This window comes from Ailuropoda melanoleuca, chromosome 19 (assembly GCF_002007445.2).
Source record: "Ailuropoda melanoleuca isolate Jingjing chromosome 19, ASM200744v2, whole genome shotgun sequence".
NCBI classification, from domain to species: domain Eukaryota; kingdom Metazoa; phylum Chordata; class Mammalia; order Carnivora; family Ursidae; genus Ailuropoda; species Ailuropoda melanoleuca.
The window spans coordinates 20,815,246-20,836,714 of record NC_048236.1 but is presented as its reverse complement, the minus strand read 5'-3'; positions in this window follow the sequence as shown (position 1 = coordinate 20,836,714).

The following is a 21,469-nucleotide window of genomic DNA, read 5'->3' as shown; positions in this document are numbered from 1 at the left end:
CTAAAGCAGAGAATTCTTTGTTCCTCTTTGCCAAATGGTTTATTAATATGTTCCACTTAGTATAATATTGAAATACATCCAAAATTGTGAATTTGGAAGGATCTTTTCTTGGAACAAAACTGTAGAATAGGACATTTTCTATTGTTTGAAAGCCATATTTATTTACTCACTAAAATTTTTAAAAATCCATTAAATAAACATTTATGTGTATATTTTAAGCCACTAAATGATTATATTTCTATTGCTGTTAATTAGATAATTTATGACTTAGAGATAGCAAATTGTTAAAATTAATAATAACATGTATTTAAGAATCTCTATATTAAGGAGAATATATTTTGAAAAAAAGGACTGGGAAGAAAGTTTAAAATTATTACTCAAATGATCTATAACTTCCAGTAACACCTTAAATTTTACCTCCTTCATTTTGAGTTTTCATTTTCTCTCTCTTTATAATTAACATGAGTGTAAATTAATTTAAAATTTCTTTCGGAGTTTTTAAACATTCTTTCAGAAGAGTAAACTGGAGATTTAATCCCAGAATAACTTAAATATAGGTCCTGGGATGCTATATTAACAAAGATCAATGAGGGAATAAAAGAATTATTTTTTTAATGAAATAACAGGAGGTACCTCTTATACTTTTAAATGTCTTGCCTCCCAAAAGCTAATATAGGAAGTAACTGACTCCCAAAGTTTTTAATAAATATATATAATACTTGTAGGATAAACTCTTGGAAAAATTCCTTTCTTTCAATGAAGAGTTTCTTATAAGACACACAAATAGCTATAATTTTGAAAAAATAAGTTGAAAGGATGGTTTTTAATCATTAATTTCATAAAATGCTAGAGCTGAAAGGGATTGTATTAGTTATCTATTGCTGTGTAACAAATGTCCCCCAATTTACTGGTTTAAAACAATACTATTTAGTGTCTCACCATGTCTGTGGGTCAGTAATCCACACATGACTTAGACCAGAGACTTTCACCAAGCTGCAGGTAAGTTGTCAGCTGGGGCTGCTGGCATCTTACAACTATGGGGAGAATCAGCTTCCAAGGTCGCTCATATGGTGGAGGCTAGTTCCTCACTAGCTATTGGAGAGAGAACCTCAATTCATCAGAGGCTTCTCTCAGTTTCACTCCATGTGGAGCTCTCCCTAGGATAGCTCACAATATGGCAACTGGCTTCGTTAGAGTGAGCAAACCAGAGGAATGAGAGTGAGGGAAAGACGTAAGTCACAGATTGTGTAACCTAATTTTGGACTCAACAGCCCTCCACTTTTGCCATCTTCTACTAGCTATGAGCAAGTCATTAGGTCCAGACTATGCTCAAGGGCATGGAATTACATAAACAGCTGCACATAAGGAAGCTGTGACCATGGTGATCCATTTCAGAAGCTGCCTGCTACAGGGGTAGTACAAAACTTTATACAAACTGAGACACAGAATGCTAAATAAATTTACCCAACATCTGTATTTACCAAAGGCCATCAATACTAATAATAGTTAACCTTTATTGATTTCTTCATATGCTCGCAATTACTGTTATGTGCTTCATATAATATAATGTGCACATTATTTCATTTAATCCTCTCATACACCTTTTGAAAAAATTATATTTCAACCTCACTTTACAATTTAAAAATTGAGGCTCAGAGATTTGCTTGAATAATTGAGCCTATTGGTTGTGGAACTGGGACTTAATTCCTGGCATCCTGACTTCGGATCCTATGCTTCTAGAAACAGTATCATAAATGAAATGGGTATATGAACTACATCTTAAGTCAATGTTAAATAGCTATTAAGGACATAGTCCATGTTTTTTATACATATTTTCTTTCATAAATCTCCATATCAGAATTCAGTCTAGTATTAAAGTCAAGAAAATATTTTTTTACTCTCAAAACTAATGCACTGGTTTCATTTTATACTTGCAAGGTAGATATTACCACTTTTTCCTTATTTGGCATGATTTCAAACCAAATTTTTTAAAAAAAGTTTCTTTGAGAGTGCATTGTTTTGAAGGCAGTGCAGTCATATGTATCAGTAACCCTAAAAATATTTGTTTTTCAGTTTCACAAGTTCACACCTAGAGAATAAATATAAATACACATGTGAATACCTACAAATAAACTATATAAAATTTCTAATGGTAGTATAAGCTATAATGAAATTAAAAATCACAAACTTTGAGGTAGTTCAGAATATTAAGAAGTTATGATAGAATATTGTTTAGCCATTTTAAAGGATATTGTGAAAAAATCATAAGAAAATTCTCATGCATTAGCTAAAAAAGAAAATCATCACACAAACTTTAAATGAAGCATAAACTCACCTATGAAATGAAAATTGATAGGAAAATTGAGCAAAAGAAATACACAAAGCTCTTCCACAGAGGTTACTTATGAATTATGAATTATGAGAACAAAAGTTCTTTTACTTTAACCTTTACTGAGATTTATCATTTTGAAAACAAGGGAATAAAATTAATCAGATAAACAAAATATATTTCCAGAAAAATGGACAATTTCCTCTTTTTTGGTTACATAATCCCATTCTCCTTGTAACCTGTCAAGATTTCATTCTTGGAATTTTAAGAATTTACTATTTTAGATTGACTTAACTGTCTGTCAGTCCTACTAGATAGACAGTACCTCAAGGGTAAATATTCCATCTTACGAATCCTCAGTGCATGGCATAATGCTTGGCACAAAGTAGATGCTTAAGGGATGTTTCTTGTAAGAATGAAAAATAAATGAGTCTACATGGTTGACGTTTTTGTTTATCTTCCTTTCTGTTGCTCTGACATTTTATTTCATTAATATTTATGTATAACAGAGCTCAACTCAAATGCTTTTGGGAAAAATGATGAATAAAATAATTTTAATTTTTAGTGTAGATTTTTATGGATAAAAGAGCCTACGACTAGAGCCTGGCCCTCCCAATTCTTTTTTTTTTTTTTTAAGATTTTATTTATTTATTTGACAGAGATAGAGACAGCCAGTGAGAGAGGGAACACAAGCAGGGGGAGTGGGAGAGGAAGAAGCAGGCTCATAGCGGAGGAGCCTGATGTGGGGCTCGATCCGATAACGCCGGGATCACGCCCTGAGCCGAAGGCAGACGCTTAATCGCTGTGCCACCCAGGCGCCCCTAGCCCTCCCAATTCTTAACAACTGTAGTAGTTTCCACACTTCTCTCCTCAAGTAGATTTTGTAGTGTCATGGCAAAAGAATTATGTCTTATTCATCATTCATTTCTTTACCCAAGGACTCAACCCAGTTTCTGCCACAAAGCAAGCACTTACAAAAGGTAGCAAATGAGATTGCTGAAATGAATACATGCTCTGAGAAGAGCTGGATTCAATTCATGCCTTTAAAAAATTATCTTTACTTGAATTTTACATTTGTAGGAAACTATAAAAATGTAAACAAGAAAATGGGTCATTATTTCAATATATAGATTAGTACTGAGCAAAGAAAAATAGAAATTGAACTTTGTCAGAAAATTCTAATGGTAATGAAAGGGAATGATTCTTTCTTACAACATTTCTATTTCCAATGATAACAAACTGTTAATAATTTCTTATAATTTCTTTTTTTTCATGTTTAAAATGTTTATTTTTTTATTTTTTAAATCACGTTATATTAGTCACCATACAGTACACCATTAGTTTTTGATGTAGTGTTCCATGATTCATTGTTTGTGTATAACACCCAGTGCTCCATGCAATACGTGCCCTCCTTAATACCCATCACCAGGCTAACCCATCTCCCCACCCCCCTCCACTCTAAAATTCTCTAAAACACTTCGTTTCCTGGAGTCCATATTCTCTTCTGGTTCATCTCCCCTCTGATTCCTCCCCTTCCTCTTTCCCTTCCTTCTCCCAATGTCCTCCCTGCTATTCCTTATGTTCCACAAATACGTGAAACCATATGATAATTCTTTCTCTGCTTGAATTATTTCACTTAGCATAATCTCCTCCAGTTCCATCCACATTGATGTAAATGTTCACAGCAGCAATGTTCACAATAGCCAAACTGTGGAAGAAGCCAATATGCCCTTCAACAGACAAATGGATAAAGAAGATGTGGTCCATACATACTATGGAATATTAGCCATCAGAAAGGATAATTTCTTGTAATTTCTAATAGAAAAGAAATCCATACACTAAAATACAAATAACTAGTTAATTCCTTCACACAGTTGTTTTTCAACTTTAGCAAACATAAGAATCACATGGAAGGCTGGTTAAAGCATAACTTCTGGGCCCCATACCCAGACTTTTGTATTCACTTCATCTGGCGTGGTACCTAGAATTTGCATTTCCCAGGTGATGGTCCAAGTATTATACTTTGAGAACCTCTAATTTACAAAACAGATAATAAAATACACATTGCCTTGCCATTTGCTTATTCATGCATAGCATATCTTTTAAATCCAACACAAAGGTGTCCTGAGTTTGAAGGAAACAAAAAGGTTAAAGGAAACTGGAGAAAATTAAGACTAAAAGCCATGTAGGGTCTGAAGCTGGAAAAACAGTTGAATAAAATATAAGGCATATCTAAATTACATTGTAGAATGTATGTCAAAGTTTTCTTTTTCCTTTGGACTGGTTCCTTTTAGAAACTACCATTTTTACAAAAATCTCCTTTCTCATCTCTCTTTCACATTTCTGTACTGTCAAAAATTGAGCATGCTTGCTTTTACAGGGAAGGTTATGCTCTCTTTTAAAATAAGCATAGTAATTTAAAGGATCAGCAAACAGACAGCTGCAATTTCTCATTAACATAAAAGAACAGACTGGGTTAATCCTATGATTCCTGAAGTGTGTTTTGGGTTCTGTATTTTTCCATGATAAAGGAAACTCTGAACTTTTTCATATAAAACTTCCCACTCCCCATTTCTTGAAGGTAAAGCTCCCTGTAACATTCTCTGTTCATATGCATAAAATATTTAACAGACTTGTACCATGTGATTGAAAGAAATATTTAGCAAAATTAGGTGAACATACAATCTAAAGCTAGCTTACTTTTATCTTTAAGATTACACAACACCATCTTTATAAATTGTTAATCATGTGGTTGACTACATTTGAAGAAGCTTACAGATTGCCAAGGTTTATGAAATGAGTTTAGAGGGACCATGTAAGTGTGATGAAATTTGGAAGCTTGATAGTATTCCCAAAAGGAGAATTGAAAATTTTAAATTAATTTTCAACTCTACTAAGAAACCTCAGAGTGAAAACAGGAGAAAGAAGAAAGCCAAAAAAAGGTTACTGTGCACTATAAGACTATGATTTTAGTATAGTAAAATATATATATATATAATATATGTATATAATATATATGTGTGCATAATATAAGTAATTATATATAATGGAAAGATGCAGATAATACTTTAATGTCTAATTTTCTCTTGTTAAAGATTTATTAGGGATATACTAAGATATTTTATAAATGCTAGTAACTATTCACTTCAGCAAGGATAAAAGGAATAAAATATAAAACTTAGGTATATGCGCAATTAAATTTTTGTGTATGAAAATCAGAGACAAAGAATGAAGATACCATGTCTTTATGATGTTAGCAAAAAAGATGTGAATACATTTTCCTTTCAATTTTTAATTTCTTTTGATATTTAAAATTAGTGTATAGAAAATAGGATCTCTTGACAAAGAACCTTAAAAAATCCTCGTTTTTTTTTCAGCTAATTTAGTATATTCTCCCTAGTCTAAGGTCTGACTCTTGTAGGCAATGAATCTTGTTTTTACCGGTAGAGGAAGAATAGATTGTCCTTTATGGATGAAGTTTTGTTAATCAAAATCAAACATGAATAAGAAATCCAAGTTATAAATTTAAAATAAGTATTATAACTGATATGTAGAACTTGACAATCTTGTTAGCACAAACAGTGAATTCTCTCCCTGTAGGCATTGGAAGTCAAATTATAATCAAAGTTTGGAGATGAGCATGAATCAAGGGTGATCCAAATACTTAATGACATGAAGTAATGACGAATGTACTCATTTTCTTAATAGCTATTACCAACCCTCTTGTGCCCTCTTATAAAACTATCTTTATTGAATCTCATGTCACCCAGACCTCATTCTTGTTACCGACTGACCTCCCACAAGACCACTCCTTCACATTCCTTGAGGACTCTGGCCTCTGGCTTATACAATTTCTCTCCACCATTAATTCCACTATCTTCCTGGACAATTTTAGAGTGTGGGGGAAAATAAACATCCATACCTTAACTTTAGACCACGATGACTTTCTGAACCCCACTGAACTTCTCACCCTCTGTACTCCTGCATCACTAAATTGTTTCATTAACCAGAGTCATAGTATCCATTAAACTTCTGAGATCTAAATTTTTATAGCCCATTTTCTAAGCTGTAGTACTCTACACTTCCAGGATTTTCATCCTCTTATAATTATTCTCCAACCTCAACATCTTTATACCTTTTGCTAGAAACTTACCCCTAACCTGTATGGTCTTTTTAAAAATTTGTTTTAACCACTATGAGCATGATGGCAATTTACCCTGGTTGACTAGAGACAGATTTCAGTTTATTCTTGTTTTCCTGGCATCCTGTTTGGTTGTCTTCTTTCCCTCTTAAATATATCCTAGTTGGGACTTTTACTTTTAAATATGTCCTAGTTGATAAATTATACTGTCACCCAACCATGAAACATGCAATTCCTTTCTCTCTATTATCCTAAATACTTTTATCTCATTATTATTCCATGGTAACTGCTTTGAATTAATGTAACCACATGATTTAGCCACTCCTTCACCTTAGCCTCTGACTGTGCCTGGAGAAAATGTCCCAGCATTACATATTGAAGCCAATATAAATTCCTACTCTCTCGTTACATATGCAACCCTGAAACTATCCATGAATCCTCTGAAAACTCTCTTAGCCAGATTCCTACCTCATTGCTTTAAGTGATTCTTCCAGACTTTGAATTTCAAACTCTCTACCTACAAAGATGCTGTCTCAACCTCAGGCCAAATCTGTTTTCTACCTCATTAACACAATAAAACCAATAGGTTTCTATATTGTCCTACCTAATTTTTACAAAATGAGTAGCGACTCATTTATTCACTTCCCAAATTCCTTCCCTTATCAGTGGCAGTGGTATGCTTCTCCTATGCACGGTAATCCCTGTACATGGGCTTTGATTTCCATCTTATCCAAGTTTCAAATACCTTGCTCCATCAATCTAGCTATTTCCTTCATTATCAGCATTTGTCATATTGGATTTTTGTCCCTCACAAATGCATTCGACAAAGTCTATTCAATATTTTTTTTAGTTCAGTATTCATTATTCTATATTAAAAAGGATTTTTTCTCGAATCACATTCCCTTGATTTGGTGACTTCTTCGTCAAACTAAGGTGAGACTTAAAAATGATTAATCAGCTCTGTATCTACTTCATCACCCCACATTTATACCTCAGCCTGCTGTGTTCCAGCTTCTGCCCTCATCACTCCATAGAAATCAGCCTCTCTATCACAGTGTCTGTGTTGTCTTCTCCAAAATACCCCATTCCCTCACTTCCTTAAAGCATTTTCTTCTGTTTTTCTCCTACATCTCTGGCTTCCATTCAGTTACTTTCACAGGCTTTTTTTTTTTTCTACTCACCTCTTTCATATCCATGTTCATCAGGGCCCAACAACGATGTTGTCCTTTTCCCCTTCTATTCATTGCCCCTGTTACTTCATCAAACCTGGTGCTGATTGCCTGAATGCTTATTTTAATCATTTTCATACAGGTTATGAACCAACATTAGAAGTTGTATCTATTACTGAGAGTAATAAGGTGCATCAGCAACTCATGTTTGACCTCAGTTCTTTCCAGAACACTTCTCCACCACTCAGTGCTATTCAGTACTCATTTTGTCAAAAGACTTCAGCTATTAAGAGTCCAGCCAAAAGAGCTGGACTCTTTCTTTAGTTTGTTCCAAATAAGAATACTTTACCCCAAATTCTTTTAACTGATTTTTATGCCAGATATAAATTATATATTCTTAAATAAACATGCATGTAACCTCCATAGACAGTAATTAATCTTCATAAACATCATCATCATCAGGAAATTTTGGAGGATTACTTAAGTTTTATGGGAGATTAACATATAGCTACAAAACTGATAAGATTGAAATATCAGTAACACTTTATTATCTAAGAAGGTATTCAAAAATGAGTTTTAGGAAAAATAGGTTTTATCTACTCTTTTTAATAGTATGTAGCATGGGAGGATGCTTTCTCCACCCACCATAGACAGGAAGATGTCCTGCTAGAGCATTAAGACATCAAATCCACCCGCCCCGCATGGTTCAAAGTACGGAAATATGCAACATATGGAGATTTGTTTTTAACGTAATGATAATAATCATATAAAAATGGGTTAACATATTAGTGGATTCTCGGAAATTTGACCTTTCTTCATGAAGAAGAAATGCCATAAGAAAGTCTATGTGTATTAGTCACGTTGGCACGTTGACACATTTATGTATAGCACTTAAGGAATTAAAGCCTAGGTATCTTAGGATTCTGTACCTCAGTTTTGAGGATTACAACTTTTAGGATTATTCTCTTCTAAAATATCCAGATATCTATAGCAAATGACTTAATATTTATCTTAGACATTGATGTGCTGTGGAAAGGGAGCAAAAAAATAGAATATCAGAAACATTCTCTTCACAAGTCTTATGTTGTCTCTCACAAAAAATATCATGGCAGAGAAAGCATTCATTTTAATTTTGAGTACCTAATAAGCTTTGCTTTTTCAAGCCTTGAACTATTTTTCAAATTTTACTATAAAAATACCCCTATTTATCTTAGCCTCTAAGCACTTGTACATTGAAAACACATAAATCGTCTGAGAACAAATAAAACAACTGCAGCCCAGCAGAAACTCAAGGAAATAAAAGGATTGTTTTAAAGACTAACACACAAAATCTCTAGTGGACTGGAAGTAGAAAGAAACAAAGACTGCTTGTTTTCAGCAGAACTGAGTTATACGTGAAGGGAACAAACTGTAATGGCTACAGAAGGTTTTATCTGTCACGAAGGAGAATAAGAATCAATATATTCTACAAGGCTTTGGAGTCTGGGACATTCTGACTGGGATTCAAAAAGTAGCTGGGGGACAGGAAAGTGGCCTGAAGAAAGATAACACTAGATCATGATAAGCTGTCCAGGATATCCTTTATTTAATATACTTATCAGGTGTATTGTGCTTTTTTTTTTCTCCTCAGAATTAAGTAAAAGGTCTTATTTGTGATGGCCTAGATTTTCTTTTCTGTCTTAAACTCTTTAGTAGGAAAGGAACCATCAAGTCAGGAAAGTATAAACAAAAAGGTGTGAATATTATAAATATATATTCCTTTAATATATTGTAATATCACAGATATTAAATGGGGTAAACATGACCTTTGTAGCATTTCACATTCATTCCCCAAGATGTCAAAAAATACTTAGAGACTTTTCATTCTTATTGTCCTCCTTAGCTCTGATTTTCTACCTGTTTTTTATTCTTTGTTATGACTTATTGCTCTTGCTTTACCTTTAGCTCAAGTTGACCCAAACGGTGACAACACCTTCCTCTGTATTAGTCCCATAACTGAGTTCCCAAATCACCCACATCTGTATCCTCTACATGTTAACTGTACTTAAAAATATAGGATCACTGGTCTAGAGGGAATATACCTCAACATAATAAAGGCAATATGTAAAAAACCCACACCCAACATCATACTCAATGCTAAAAAGCTGAGAGCTTTTTTCCTGAGGAAATAGACAAGGATATAAAGAATAAGACAAGGATACCAACTCTCACCATTTTTATTCAACATAGTATGGGAAGTCCTAGCCACAGAAATTAGACAACATTAAGAAATAAAAGGCATCCAAATTGGTAAGGAAGAAGTAAAACCCTCACTATTTACAGATGACATGATAGTATATACAGAAAACCCCAAAGACTCCACTGAAAAACTACTAGAACTGATAAATGAATTCAGAAGGTTGCAGGATAAAAAAAATTGATGTACAGAAATCCGTTGCATTTCTATACACCAATAATGAAGCCCCAGGAAGAGAAATTAGGAAAATAATCCCATGTGCAATTGTACCCAAAACAAGAAAATACCAAGGAATAAACTTAGGCAGAGGTGAAAGAATTGTACTCTGAAAACTATGAAACACTGATGAAAGAAATTGAAGATGACACAAAGGGAAAGACATTCCATGCACATGGATTGGAAGAACAAATATTGTTAAAATGTCTACACTACCCAAAGCAATCTACACATTAAATGCAATTCTTATCAAAATACTATAGCATTTTTCACAGAACTAGAACAAATAATCCTAAAACTTGTATAGAACCAGAAAAGACCCTGAATAGCCAAAACAAACTTGAAAAAGAAAAGCAAAACTGGAGATATCACAATTCCAGACTTCAGGTTACATTACAAAGCTATAGTAATTGAAACAGTATGGTACTGGCACAAAAACAGACACATAGATCAATGGCACAGAATAGAAAACTCAGAAATAAACCCACAACTCTATGGTCAATCTTCAACAAATGAGGAATGAATATAAAATGGGAAAACAACAGTCTCTTCAACAAATGGTGCTGGGAAAACTGGTTAGCTACATGTAAAAGAATGAAACTGGACCATTTTCCCTTACACCATACACAAAAACAAACTCAAAATGGACTAAGGACCTAAATGTGAAACCTGAAACCATAAAAATCCTGGAAGAGAGCACATGCAGTAATTTCTCTAATATCGGCCATAACATCTTTCTAGATATGTCTCCTGAGACAAGGGAAATAAAAGCACAAAGAAACTATTGGGACTAGATCAAAGTAAAAAGCAAAGGAAACAATCAACAAAACTAAAAGGCAACCTGGAGAATGGGAGAAGATTTTTGCAAATGACATATCCAATAAAGGGTCAGTATCCAAAACATATAAAGAACTGATACAACTCAACAACCATAAAACAAATAATCCAATTTAAAAATGGGCAGAAGGCATGAACAGATATTTGTCCAAACCAGATAACAAATAGACACATGAAAAGGTGTTCACATCACTCATCATTAGGGAAATGGAACTGAAAACCACAATAAGATTTCACCTCACACCTGTCAGAATGGTTAGAATCAAATACACCAGAAATCACAAGTGTTGGCAAGGATGTAGAGAAAAAGGAACCCTCATGCACTGTTGGTGGGAATACAAACTGGTGGAGCCACTACAGAAGACAGTGGAGAGGTTCCTCAAAAAATTAAAACTTGATTCACCCTGTGATCTAGTAATCGTACTACTGCGTATTTACCCCCAAAATACGAAAACACTAATTCAAAGGGATACATGCACCCCTATGTTTACTGCAGCATTATTTACAATTGCTGAACTATGGAGGCAACACAAGTGTTCATGCATAGATGAATGAATAAAGAAGAAGTGGTATATATACACAATGGAATATTATTCAGCCATAAAAAATAATAAAATCTTCCCATTTGCAACAACATAGCTACGTAGAGCTAGACATTATAACACAAAGCGAAATAAATAAGTCGGAGAAAGACAAACACCATATGATCTCTCTCATATGTGGAATTTAAGAAATAAAACTAAGAACAAAGGAAGAAAAAGAGAGAGTGAAACCAAGAAACAGACTCTTAATTTTAAGGAACAAACTGATGGTTACCAGAGGGGAGGTAGGTGGGGGGGATTGGTGAAATACACGATGGGGATTCAAGAGTACATTTATCATGGTGAATAAATAAATAAATAAATAAATAAATAAATAAATAAATAAATAAAATATAAGAACACTGGGAAAAGTTTATACTTACTAATCTTCATAACAAATGGGGGAAAAATCACACATTACACATCTCTGTTCTTTGAAGTCTTTTTGGCTATGCCTTCACTAGGGCTATCATTCATAATGACAGTCTCAATTTTTCTGGAATAAGCTCAGGTCTTTAGCACTGTTTTTATTCTCCATTTCTCTCGTATTGCTCCTTCCCCCATCTAAGGGTGCTGGGATCACTTTGCAGAACAGTTCACCTCAGTCTAGCTCCAGTTCCTAAATTCAGCAAAAAGTCTGCATTTGCATATCCTAAATCTTTTCAAATGCCTAACTGACCCAGAATGATCTTCCTTTTCTATATTCTTTTGAAGGATTTACAAACCTTAAAAAGTAGTCTTTTAAAAATAGAAGTGTTTTCCTCTGATGCATATAAAATGTAAATGTTTCCACCTTTTAAAAAATGAGTTTTATAAACCAGTATCTTGAATTAATTTAATTCACACTATCCTAATATAGTGTGAATTAAGATAGTATTCTCATTTAAGAAGTAAGCAAACAAAGATTGACAGAGATTGAGAAATGTTCTCAAATGTCTCCCAGGTAGCAGGTGTCTAGATTTGAACTCCTATAGCTATCAGTCCAAGTACTGGATTTCTCTAGTCTTTTAATCCAGAGGAGATTTTTGAAGTCACTACTTTGTTTTTATATAGAAGTAATTGTATGTTCTACTCAACAGAAAGTCTGTAGGATTGGTACTGAAAATGGCATGAAGTGGAATTAAAACATAAAATGTAAAGAGTTAGATTGAAACTGAAATATAAAACAGTTTAGTAATTTTGAAAGACTGATGCGACATAACAATCTGTTTCCTTAATGTTCCAATATGATGATATGATTTATTGAATGTAGTGGATATGTGATGGAGGTGGGGTCTTCCAGAATAGACAAGAGAAATCTCAAGTCCTTTGATTCTTCTGACATCAATTGATTTGAACTTAGTTGGAAAACTGACTCCTTAAATTCTTAACCACTATGTGACACTGCCTCATATAATTTAAATGTAGCACATGGCTCCAATAAATGCTGAAAATCACTTAAAGACCCACTAGGGAAAAATTATTAGAGTCGATGACTTGTCAAAAAGTTGATGAGAGTGAAGTCTATTGATTTTGTGTGTATGGATGTATGCAAAACCACAGTTGCTATTTTCAAAACAACTCCCTGTAAAGCTTGAAAAGATTGTTGAACAATTCTGTCCTCTCTAGTGTGTTATATGGTGTAGGGGGAGGAGTCATTTTTTTCAAAGTCAGACAGGTCTAGGTTTGAGTCCTAACTCCTCCGCTCTTGGCTGAGACAGTATGAACAATTTAATGCTCTGTGACTGTTTCTTTATCCATAAGCCTGTGGATGGCAATTAGTGAGTAGTGATAGCTCATTGTGGTATTAATCATATTGAATTTTTTTCATCTGTTTAGTCCCATACCCTATATCTTCTTTGATTAAGTGTTCAAATTTTTGTCCATTTTTTAAAATGAGTGTTTTCCTTATTATTGATTTTGGGAACTCTTTATCCTAGATATAAGTCCTTTATCAGATATATGATTTACCAATATTTTCTCACAGTTAGTGGCTTATCTTTTCATTTTCTTAACATCAACATTTAAAGAGTAGACATTTATAATTTTGATTAACTCCAATCTGTCAACTTGTTCTTTTATGGCTTGTGCAACTTCTTGCTCAGTCATTTCTATTACGATCTGTAATATGGGCCAATATGACATTTTGTAAAATTTCCAGATGGCCTAGGTTCCTAGGGACTATATTATGACAGAGAGTAGGAGAGTTAATTTAGCAAAACCATAAATGTTCATGTAACCCATTGCAAATTTATGTAAAACGCTTCTAATCCTCCTTTTTGAAAGGTATATAAAAATATATTTCTGGGGCGCCTGGGTGGCACAGCTGTTAAGCGTCTGCCTTCGGCTCAGGGCGTGATCCCGGCGTTGTGGGATCGAGCCCCACATCGGGCTCCTCTGCTATGAGCCTGCTTCTTCCTCTCCCACTCCCCCTGCTTGTGTTCCCTCTCTCACTGGCTGTCTCTATCTCTGTCGAATAAATAAATAAAATCTTTAAAAAAAAAAGTATATTTCTGACAGACCAGTGGCCACATGGCATGTTCCTGAGATAATGTTAATTTGCCCTAGTAAAAATACTACATTTAGCACAACAGCTGCAATTGGGTTACTGTAAGAAAGTTCAGGAGAATCTGAGAATTCAAGGTTTTTAAGTTCATAATACCTCAGGATCCCACTTCTTCCCTATAGGGTCCTGACATTGGGGTAGGAGTCTCCTAACCTTAAAATTTAACATCTTGCCAGGCTCTGCTACTCTTATGATTGCACTCTGGGTTGATCATCAACGTGTTCTGCTTTTTCTCTGTAAGAATTGAAAGTATGGACTCTCTTTGTATACCCCCAAGGTCCTCTTGTTTTCATCCTTTGCAGTTAGTTGGTGATTAATGACTCTTAGTCTTTTATTATCTTCCTCCAAATCATTAACTGTTTCCAGAAAAATCTATTTAATTCTCTAATTCTCATATTACTATTTACCCTACCCTCCTCAAATGTCTGGCACACATCACCTATCAGTACACTCTTGGTATCCTCTTCCAATTCACCTCTAGTGTAACCATTAACAAATGCACTATTACCGCTTAACAGGTGGTATCAATGTTCACTTACCACCAGTGTTAGGACCCTCACTTCCTATTGGCCAGTGGGCTATAGAGCCCTACAATCCAAGTTTAGAGTCAGTTTCCTTGGATCACTGCTAGCACCAACTATCTTAAATGGAGTGACTAGGAAACAGACTCTGAGACAGAGATCTGCATGCAGGAATTTTGAGAAGTGTTCTTGAAAACTCCTATGGGGGACAGAAGGAAGGAAGATTGGGCAGAGGAAGAAATTTAACTGCAACACAGCAACAACAAAGGTCTAGCGGAGTCCATGGGGAGCTCTGACCCTTGGGTTAGTTGTTTATTAATTTATTTAAAATAATAATAAAGCTATTATATGTTAAAAATAAACAAAGTGTTTTCATGAAAAGTAACTATATTTTGAAGACAAAAGATTTAGTGAGAAGAGTGGCATTTTGTATATTTTTGTAAATGTCTTTAATTTCTGATTCAACAGAGAGAAGCTGGAGTTAATTTATTGCCATGTGACATGTCATGAAACTTCTGGAAATTTCCATTGTAAATTCATGAAAGAATGGAAGTGAAAAAGTCAAATAACTACTAGTATTCTTATAAACTATGTTTTGTTTTGGAGACTATCAGGGGCCCACGAACCACGCTTTAAGAACCACTGCATTATACCATGTTCTGAAAATGAATGCAGTTGTTATTACTGGTCTTTAAAAAAAATTACCCCCATTGATCCTTACAGCTGATTGGGTTAATGGATTTATGGAGGTTATTAGTGAAGTTTCCAAATATTCTGATTCTCTTCTCCATCTAGGCACAGGTAGACTAGTATTATTCTGTCCCCTTTGAAGTTAAGTGTAGATATATAACTTCCCTTAACTAATAAAATTCAGTCTGAGTAGTGTGTGTTGCTTTCTGGGGAAACTGAAGGGACAGTGTGCAATTTGCTGTGTTCTGTTTTTCCTGCCTTGAGTTTCTGAGTGTTGACAATGAGCAGAACCCACATGCTGATGCACTTATTAATTCACCAAGATTGTGTGGGTATTTGTTATGATAGAATAGCCCGTCCAATACTAGCTAAAGTATCCTCTTCCCCCTTCTCTATATGTATCTATCATTTTGTCTCTCCCTACTCCCCAGCCCCACAAGTATGCCTCAACAGGACTCCCAAGTTTTACATCCAAGCCCAGTTGGACTTGAACCTAAGCCAAATATGGCTGTGGATGCAGTATTGTGAAATTTAACTTGTGCAGTACTTAGTGAAGTAATGCTGCATTTCCCATTAAACTCCTCACTTCTTGGAGATTTATTTATTTGGAAAGTCACGGAGGTCAGCAAGGGGTGATTATCAGAAAAAGAATTGTGCATTCTATGTACATGCATGTAATACCATCAAATACCTTCAAAATCTAACCTCATTTTAACACTGGACTTCTAGCAACTGTCCAGAGAGGACAATCATGCCATATGCTAATGTCTGAACAGTTTGTGTCTGAACGTGATTGTGTTACAATAAATGAAGAGGTGCTGGGTTTTCTGCATTTTAACGCCAAAAAAAAAAAAACCCACAGAAAAACACAACCTTTTATGAAATTTTCAGATAAATGGCAAAATCTTTTAAAGATTTAGAATTATAAATCAGTGGTTGGAGATGGCAACTCTATTGCTATTGCTTTTGACTGTGCGTGAGAGACAGAAAGATAAATACAACAGTGTAAACTTCCATGTGTACTTAGAGTTGAGTTTCTAAAGAAAAATTCAGTAGGAACCAGGAACCTACATCCTGATGTGATATACTGGAATATGTAGGCTGGTCTTGACAGAAGCCTGTGAAATTAATTTAGTCAGCATTAGCCAGTGAATGACCTTGAGTCTATGTAAAATAAGGCAAAGTCAAAGAGCCAAGACTAGTACTTTGTTTGGAGTAAGATATGTTTAGGTTCAGTTTCTAAACATTTACAAGAGGGGTGGGCAAGTAATTCTCTCTCACTTCAGGGATCCAAGAGGATCACCTGGAGAAGCTGATATGTATGCCGTGAAGTGTGAGGGACTGGTATCTGACACATCCTGGAAAACTGGAAGTCTAGAACCAGTAGTTAACAAGCCACCCTGACACAGCAAAGTAAAGATGACTATTTTCAGAGTAAAAGGCAATACAGTGTTGCATTCATATCCAGCATAAGCACGATGCGTTCCCAGAACAGGCAGCTGCACCAGACCACCCTGAATGGAATTCTGCCCAAGGGGACAGTAAAAGGGACAGGTGAGTTCACCAGGGAGGAATTTCAGAAACCAAGTAGCAGAAAGAGAAATTACAAGGGGTCAGAGGAAGCATGGTTTGCTTCAAAGAACTGTAAAAGAGAAAGAGGAGAAAAGGTCCCCAAAGAAACATCCCCTCCTCCCCCAATGCTGGAGACAAACACTAGGATCTCCACACCCAGAAGAAACCACTTCAGGAGTCAACATGGCAGTTCTTGATGGAGGAAGAGACTGAAGGAGAAAGAGGGAAAGGCTCTTAGCACCCACTCCACCCACAGGTGTACAAGACTAAAGCGGACTACCACAGAGCAGAGAAGTACTAAATCGGAGAGAAGTCTGCAAGTTTGACACTGTGCTCGATGGGTATTCTTTAATACATCCAAAAAAGGAGACAATTTATTTACTTCTTAAAAATAATGAATGACTGGAATGTCATCGAAGGACAGAGAAAAATGAATGTAGCGGGAAGTTTATCAGGGCAGTGATCTATGATTGTTCCTCCCCAAACAGGCAGAGTAAATAAAGTCATATGCCTTAGTACCCTGATAGAAATGCTTCATTTTAAAAGAAATAAAATTATTAATTTTATTCTAGGCTAAGAACGAACATAGGCATTTTTGTTTATTTTCTTCTTTAACTTTTAACTAGATCATTGACAAAAGTTTCAGACTTCCTTTTGTGGAATATCTACCAGAAGATTTTTATCATTTTATATGGACTTTGAATTGGGGCTCAGGTCATGATCCCTGGGTCCTGGCATTGGGTCCCACATTGGGCTTTTTGTTTAGTGGGGAGCCTGCTTTTCCTTCTGCCTGCCTCTCCCCCTGCTTGTGCTCACTCTCTTGCTCTGTCAAATAAATAAATAAAATCTTTTTAAACTTTTTTTTTTTTTAAGATTTTATTTATTTATTTGACAGAGATAGAGACAGCCAGTGAGAGAGGGAACACAAGCAGGGGGAGTGGGAGAGGAAGAAGCAGGCTCATAGCAGAGGAGCCTGACGTGGGGCTCGATCATAACGCCGGGATCACGCCCTGAGCCGAAGGCAGACACTTAACCGCTGTGCCACCCAGGCGCCCCAATAAATAAAATCTTTTAAAAAAAATAATAAAGTTTAAAAATAAATAAATAAATGTGCTTTGAATTTATTAACTTCTAAGTCCATAAATAGTTGTCACAGCTAGCTTAAAATTCTGTAAATCAATAGTACTTTGGGCTGAAATATTATGTATTTGACATTCATTTTTTTTTTTTTTTTTTTAAATTTCTTTATTTGACAGAGATAGAGACAGCCAGCGAGAGAGGGGACACAAGCAGGGGGAGTGGGAAAGGAAGAACCAGGCTCATAGAGGAAGAGCCTGATGTGGGGCTCGATCCCATAACGCCGGGATCACGCCCTGAGCCAAAGGCAGACGCTTAACCGCTGTGCCACCCAGGCGCCCCTTGACATTCATTTTTTAAGATGCATTCAGAATTTTAAAATTTCAATTTGGGCCCAGTTTACCTTATTTAAGAAAATTTCAGTTTCAACTTTTCTATTTTCCAGTCTAGGATAGCAGATTTTTATGCTACTGCCCTGTGTTATATAGTTTGAGCATTTTATCACTTGGGTTCCTTTTTTGATATCCTATAATTGGTATCATTCAGTTAGTAGGAGTAAAGGAGAAAAACCTAATAGAAAGAGATTGCAATGGATGGAAATCGGTCCTTAACATGAAGAAGCTTTATCTTTTTCTACATCATTTGATTCAGCATTCTAAAATTCAGGCAATAATCCAGAATAAAGGCAATTCATAACCTATACAGAGACCCAAGGAACATTTTCTTCTCTCCAAATACTGCTCTTAAAAAAATGCTGTTTCTATGTTCTGTCCCATTTAGGTTCTCTGTGGATGTTTTGAATTAACAGGGGGAATTAGTGAGGATACAAGAGAAGTCATACTGTTTTTTACCTTCACTGGCACTAATAAATCCTGTTGTGTGCAAATGAGCTTAAAATTCTCTATGCAATTAGCTTTCCATTTTACCTTGAATGTTTTAGTGCAGATTGTTAGCTAATCAAGCTGGGAAATTGAAATAGAGTATACACAAAATTGTTTATGAGTAATATTACAAACGAGCAGGGCAGATAGCACTGTACCTATTTTACTGCTATAATAAAATAAGCAGTGATATCAGCATTGCATCCATTTAGGTGTAATTGTACAAATTGCTAACTAATCAGATGAGAAATGTGATACTTGAAAGACCAATGTTCTTTCTATATGCTATTATCTTTGTGTATTTAGCTATATGTGAAAAGGATTTTAAGCCTTCAACACAAAGAATATGTGAATACAGATGTACTTTTAAAAGCATTTTGATACGGGGCGCCTGGGTAGCGCAGTCGTTAAGCGTCTGCCTTTGGCTCAGGGCGTGATCTCGGCGTTCGAGGATTGAGTCCCACATCAGACTCCTCCACTGGGAGCCTGCTTCTTCCTCTCCCACTCCCCTGCTGTGTTCCCTCTCTCGCTGGCTGTCTATCTCTGTCACATAAATAAATAAAATCTTTTTTTAAAAAAAAAGCATTTTGATATAGGAAAGTGAATTTTCATTTTTTTTTTTTTGGTAATAATAGGTCTTGGGCATGTCTTTAAAATGCAAACTTGGGCAAATGCATAGTATTCACTGAAAAAACAAAACTCTGTTTATCAAGCCAGATGCATTTATTAGCTGAAAGGACTTTGACATGCTCTACACAGCAGGGTCTCAATAGAATTGCACAAGTCTGGTAGAAAGACGTGAATTTTTTAAGAAGGTTGACATTTATGAACATAGGAAGAAATAACGTATTTTAAATTTTTAAAATAAGTTTAAAAACTTTCTACAAGTTTTATTTCAGATTTTATGAACCCTAATGAGGGCTCAACAATGCATAATCTCTCTTCTCCATGAAAATTTCTATTATGAGAAAGCTTTAACACATAGAATAACAAGCACAAATTAGGGTTGTGTGTCCTCAGAATAATTCATTTTTATTGTTTCTGTCTACTCTTTTTTTATTGAGGTATAATTGATATAAAATATTTTATTAGTTTTGGTTGTACAACGTATTGATTCAATGTTGTATATGTTTATACGTTGTGAAATGATCTCTACAATAAGTCTAGTTACCATCTGTCACCATATGAAATTAATAAATATTAACTCTATTCTCTGTGTTGCGGATTATATGCCCATGCCTTAATTATTTCATAACTGGAAGTTTGTACTTCTTGATTTCCTTCACCCATTTTACCCCCAACCCAAACTGTTCCCCTAGGGAACCACCAGTTTCTACTCTGCATCTGTGATTATGAGCTTTGTTTTGTTTTTTGTCTTTTTAAATTACACATATAAACGAAGTAATGCAGTATTTGTCTTCCTCTGACTTATTTCATTTAGCATAGTACCCTCAAGGCCCATCCACATTGTCACAAATGGCAGGATTTCCTCTTTTTAATGGCTGATTTGTATTCTAGTGTGCGCACACATGCGTGCGTGTGTGTGTGTGTGTGTGTGTATGTGCTATGTGTGTGTACATCTTCTTCACCTTTATCTATTTATCCATCGATAGACACAGGTTGTTTCCATTCTTGATATTGTGGCTATTGTAAATAATGCTGAAATGAACATGGGGTGCATATATATTTTTTAATTAGTGTTTTCATTTTCTTTGGATAGATACCTAGCAGTGGAATTGCTGGATCATATGATAATTCTTTTTTAAATCTGTTGCGGAACCTCCACAGTGTTTCTCATAGTGGTTACATCAATTTATATTCCCACCAACAGGGCGTGGGGGTTTCCTTTTCTCTATATCCTCACCAACACTTGTTACTTCTTGTCTTTTACATACTAGCCATTCTGACTGGTGTGAGGTGATAGCTCACTGTGGTTTTGATTCACATTTCCCTGATAATGAGTTATGTTGAACATCTTTTCATGTGTCTATTGGCCATCTGTATGTCTTCCTTGGAAAAACTTTTATTCATATAATCTGCCCTTTTTATCTGCTTTTTTTAAAATTACTGTTGTTATTGAGTTTTGTAAGTTCTTTACATACTTTGGATATTAACCCCTTATCCAATATATGTTTTGCGAATATTTTCTCTGATTCAGTTGATTGTCTTCATTTGTTGATGGTTTCCTTCACTGTTCAGAGGCTTTAGTTTGATGTAGTCCCACTTGTTTTTTTTATTATAATAATATTTTTTTATTATATTATGTTAGTCACCATACAGTACATCCCTGGTTTATGATGTAAAGTTCGATGATTCTTTAGTTGTGTATAACACCCAGTGCACCATGCAATACGTGCCCTCCTTACTACCCATCACCAGCCTATCCCATTCCCCCATCTCCCTCCCCTCTGAAGCCCTCAGTTTGTTTCTCAGAGTCCATAGTCTCTCATGCTTCATTCCCCCTTCTGATTACCCCCCCTTTCTTTATCCCTTTCTTCTTCTACCGATCTTCCTAGTTCTTATGTTCCATAGATGAGAGAAACCATATGATAATTGTCTTTCTCTGCTTGACTTATTTCACTTAGCATTATCTCCTGCAGGGCCGTCCATGTTGCAGCAAATGTTGAGAAATCGTTCTTGTAGTCCCACTTGTTAATGTAGCTTTTGTTTTCCT